Genomic DNA, 5,331 nt, shown 5'->3' with positions numbered 1-5,331 from the left:
CGTTTTTGTCATTTTGATAAAGTGTAAACTTGATATCAGTCATATTTAACTTTAAATAAACATAATACAATTACCTCATAACTAAGAGTACCTTGTGGTTATTACTAGAACTGACTGATTCAGTAAGTGTTGTAACTACCCTCATTGCCATGAGGCTCAGCCTGCTCTCACGCTTGCTTCTGCTTTCTGAACTTCATGTTGCCATGATGGATCACAGCACCAGTCAGCTTGTAAATGGTGACTTTCTCTCTTACGAAACCCAGGATGTCAATGGCATCCTAGAATTATAAATATTTGATTATTTTCAAGCTTTCTTCAAGAAATTGAAGGGGGAAACTATTATTGGAAAACTTACATCTGTGGCATCCAACTCCTCTGTCATCAATGCTCATACAAAGCGATCTGACCCTGACTGCACATTGGGAAGTCATAGGGGTTGGAAGTGATGAGGGACATTTCTGTTGGGATTAAAAAATGGATTTAGAAATTCAGAATTATATTTATTGAATTAAATGAACATTTGTTTAACCTTTGGTGAAATTATTAGCCATACCTATAATTTCAGGCTTGTGGTTGGTCATCATCTGGAAGAAGATGTGGTAGCCTCTCTCATCAGGAAGCTGGAATGACACTCTAGACTTCTCCAGCAGGTCTTTTTAAGCAAGGAAGGATGTATTTTAATTTGATACATTTAAGGCAATAAAGAAAATTTCTACCTTGAACAATTATACTTACAAGTCTCAATATCAGCACTAGCCAGTTTTCCAGATGTGGCGAAGTGAATTCTGATGAATTTTCCCTGTTTGAGATTACATTTTGACATAACATATATTCATTTAGCTCATGCTTTTAACCAAAGCAGGTTACACATGAGTAAAATATTCAAGTATTTATAAAATACTTATACTTAAAAATATTTATAAATACTGCCTTTACTAACACAAAAAAGAAAAAGATGGTGTAGAGGTTTAAGTTTAAGTTTTTCAAAAGATATACTAATAGATATAAAACAAAATGCATGATACATTTGATGAGAAACTAAACTTGGTGGCGTGAAGAGTTGTCATTCTCACAGTCTTGGTGATACTCATGCCCAGCAGTGGGTTTGGCGGCAAATCTGGTGCTGAAAGAGAGCCCTGCACGCCAATAGATATATTGTCATTGAAGTTAATGTCTGTGTTGCTATGTGATAATTAGCCTATAAATATGCAAGGGGTCCTATACCTTTAATTTTTCCACTGCTGCCGCTTGTGCCTGATCAGCTTCCCACCAGACACTGCAATTGTTGCAAAGTACTGGATGACACGCTTTGGTGTTGGTAGTCTTGCCAGCACCAGATTCTCCACTGTATAACAGAAGATATTGCAATTTTCTATATCACAATTACGTGTACCAGAAGATACAGAAGATAATGTAAAGGTTTAGCCTTTTAATAATGTAAACAGTTTTAAGGGATGCATAGATACTCATTGATCAGGACAGACTGATTCTCTGTCTGTGGGGGCAAAATAGAGATTGACATGAATGGTTCATTTTACATAAATGAATCAAATATATAATGTATTATTCAGTGATGGATTTAAAACTGAAAGCATACCTTGGAGCATGAACTGAATGCGTTGTCAGAGACAGAGAAGATGTGGGCGGGGCCTCCCACCTTCTTGCCTCTGTGGCATTCCACCACTTTTGGTCGTGATACTGGGAGCCACTTATAGGGGTTCACAGTGACACAGAAAAGTCCAGAGTAGGTCTAGAATGAAGAAATAAAAAAACTGTTTTTTTTAGCTTTTCAAATTCATTTTTTATTTGTTTACAAGAGTAATGCTTACATAGATCATCCATGCTGCATAACGCTTTTGAGGTTATACAGGACAGAGGCTTCATTGAGGTGGGTCATCATGGCCATGTCCTCAATTTTTATTAATTTGGGAGGATTCAAGGGAAGACTTCATCTTCCTTCACTGTCTTTTCCTGAAACCAATGTAGAAAACAGCTTTAACAAAAAAATGTACTCAAGATACTTTCTGAGTGAACAATTTCAACAGCCTTGCTAAAGTACCTCCTTGGTTTCAAGCGTTTCAACAACGACTTTGCATCCATCCTTCTTTTAATTGTACCCTTGACGCATAACTCCTCTTTATCAACCACAAAGCAAGCTGTCTTTGCATCAAAGGGCTTGCTTTGGGCCTCCATTCTCTCCTTCTCAGGCTTACGAAGGTAGACGGCAGCTTTGCCATACGTGGCCATATCACTGTCCCCCATGGTTGCTGGTTACTGCATTAATCATAAACATGAAGAGCAAACAGTTTCCAACACAAAATGTTTTGAACAATCAGACATGTACAGTATAGACACGGTACTGTAAATAAATTGGTTGACAGTCATTAGGGGACAAAACTACAGTTGTCTGTCACACCTTAATATATGGAGCTTATCAACGTACATAGGGTACTCAAAATGCAATTCATTAAAAAGTCAAATACAAAACAGTCCGTTGATATCTAAATAATAATGGAACCAATTTATTTATTGCATTATTGTCCTGAAATCTAATCCCATCCCCCATTATACTAATTTACACATTGAATATAAGGTTGGCTGTATGGCAGTTGGCTGTAGTTATGACATCAAATAACAACGTGGATTTCGGTGCTTCATTTCGATGCCACTTAAATCTCTGCGTTTTTTTTTTCATGCGCCATCTGTAACATCTTGCTCTGATAGCACCACATTCTATACAGTTACAGTTAGTTCTATGCAGTGTGTTGATAAACACATCAAGATATAAGCTTAAAGTAGAGGGGTTCACCACATAGGCTAGTGGACTGTGTTTTACAGCCCATGCTATCACAAGCTCTTGTCAAAATCTAGCAAATAACTACACACAAGCAAAAGGCTATGAACCAACACCAACAGCCTAGTTTACACAAAAACTTGCTAATGTGCTAATGGGCATCTATTTGAAATGTTATCAGCAAAGTTGTAATATGAAAACTTTGTTTCACGGTATGTTCTGATAATTTCCGACCTAAATAATAACATTAAGCTCTCATATGCATGAGGCCCATATAGCATCACAATTGAACAATTGAACAAGCTCATGCAAAAAGTTTGCTCGTAAAAACATAAATATGCAGGTTACAAACATACCTCTGCTGCATTGATATTCCCAAGCTGTCAAAGAGGCTACAGAACCATCACTGCACGTTATTGCTAATTAAGCTGCTCTAACAGGAGGCAGTCTAATGTTTTGTGCTTAGTTGCCGTTAAAATGCCTACTAGCGCTGGGAATAGAAATACTTAAACACATGGCATATATTTAGTTTATTATCAATATCTATTGTTTGATTGCTTCTAGGCAAAATTATAATTGCAGATGACTTGCCATAACTTCAAACATTAAAACGGCTTACCATGGATGCACACAAAATCGCAAGTAGCCTAATCAATCTTTCCTCTGCTTTCAAGTTTATCCAGTCCAGTTCCAGGCTTGCCATATCTATAAATGTTAAAACGGCCTGCCTTGGAACTGCCAGGTTATGGACAGCAGCAATTGCAAGAAGTCTTATCTATGGAGTCAGCTTTCAAGTATATCCAATGTGTTCTCAAATGCTTTGATAAATTCTATGTCTTCCACCTTTCAAAACATTCAATCATCAATCATTTTTTAACATGCAATAGTTAATGCATGATGTCCAATGTAGTAGATACATGGTTAATCAATATTGCAGCTTATATAAAATCAGTATTTGAAAAATAAAGCAATTATAATACTAACTAGATGTTACTTTGGACTTTTGTCGGCCATCTTGGATTTTTGGTATTGCATTTGCAGTTACAACTGCTCACCATTTGGAGGAAGGCTACGGTGTTAAGTAGTAGTAGTGTCTACTGAAGTGGCTGATAAGCAGTTACGCCACTGCAACCCATACAGGAAAATGGCTTTTGAATAGCTTTCCACTGTAGTGACCAGTGGTAGTGAGGCACAGGGTTAATTGACTCTGATGATGATGTAACTTTTCCAACTTTTCCATTTCCTTGTTGAAGTTTTTAGGCGGTATATCAATGAATTATGGTGGAAGGTGGGGATGTTTAAACGTAAGCTTCCGTTCAAGATTCATAAAGGCATTAGTGTCCTGTTCAGATAATTAGTGTAGCTGTTCAGATAATTCAGATGTATTGTAAATCAGATGTACCTTACCTTTTTCTCCCAAAATAAGATGAAATTTCCACAGTTGTTATGAGTATCTAAAAATGATAAAAACAAACAAAGACAAGTATTTTAGCAGATCAATAAATGTAATGTAGTAATCATACGTGTATTAGTTGCTTTAGCGATGAAGAGACACATGTCACATTTTCTAATAGGAGCCACCTCCTTTCTGTGTCTGTGTCTGTGAAAGACTTACTGTGCACTGGAACCCCCCCTTTTGCAGCCCTCCCATACTCCCAGCAGGCCCTTTTATTGACCATTTTCTGTCAAGTAAGCAAAGCTCTAATAAGGCTAGATGTGTTTGATTGGTGTGTATAGAAACATTTGATATGCTCATTATGATAAAAATCTGTGGTTATTTTTAACTGAGCAGAAAAAAATGGAATAAGAAGTTAATGGAAGTGGCACATTGTGCAATGTTGCCCATGAATATGTTTTATCAACAGAATAGTTCAGTTGGCATATATCCCAGTGTTCTACAAATGGAATTGTTATCATATATCACAATTATAGAGCAATGTCTGCCCCATACGTCTGTTTGACTATGCATTTTTGCTTCAAGGGCTTTCTTGTTTATATTTAGATGTGTCTGGCAGCTTTGTATGAGTTTTCATAAGTTTGTAAGTATACTACATTTTATTTCCCATTGATTTGTAGGCTCCCTGAAATAAATTGCATGTAATTTAATCTCTGTCAAATATTGATGTGCTGCATTTTATATGCCTGCCATGCATGCGTAGCATGTATCACTTTTTTTTTTGGCAGTGATTTAAATAGTACATTTTAGGGCAATACTCCAAAAGTGAAGAGCACCACAGTTTTATTACTGGTGTTTGGTGACAGATTTCTTTTAAGCTCCATAGATGCCTGGACACACTGCACTACCAAAAGTGCAAAACGGACATTATAGTTAAGAAATTAAAGCTTAAAATTAGGTATCACAAATAATAAGAGACAACCCTCAGCCAGCATCCATCTCCATTGTTGAAACACCATGCTGTCATATTATTAGAGTACTGTGTATTATGTTCCGTTCAGTCCAGTATCTTATATTGACTGATTTTAAGAAGTCTTCATCAAGTCAAAGTTACTAAACACACTTGTGGTGGTTCCAGTTT

General features: G+C 36.7%; 2 pseudogenes; both read right to left on the bottom strand.

The window, feature by feature from the left end:
- Window positions 1–79, bottom strand: part of LOC125304881 — a 3,753-nt pseudogene extending 3,674 nt beyond the window's left edge.
- A 40-nt stretch (window positions 80–119) lies between these two features.
- Window positions 120–2,274, bottom strand: LOC125304880 (annotated as a pseudogene).
- Window positions 2,275–5,331: the final 3,057 nt, after the last annotated feature.

Source organism: Alosa alosa, chromosome 12 (genome assembly GCF_017589495.1).
Source record: "Alosa alosa isolate M-15738 ecotype Scorff River chromosome 12, AALO_Geno_1.1, whole genome shotgun sequence".
NCBI lineage: Eukaryota > Metazoa > Chordata > Actinopteri > Clupeiformes > Clupeidae > Alosa > Alosa alosa.
The sequence above is the reverse complement of the archived record's forward strand: the minus strand, read 5'-3'. Positions and strand labels throughout refer to the sequence as shown.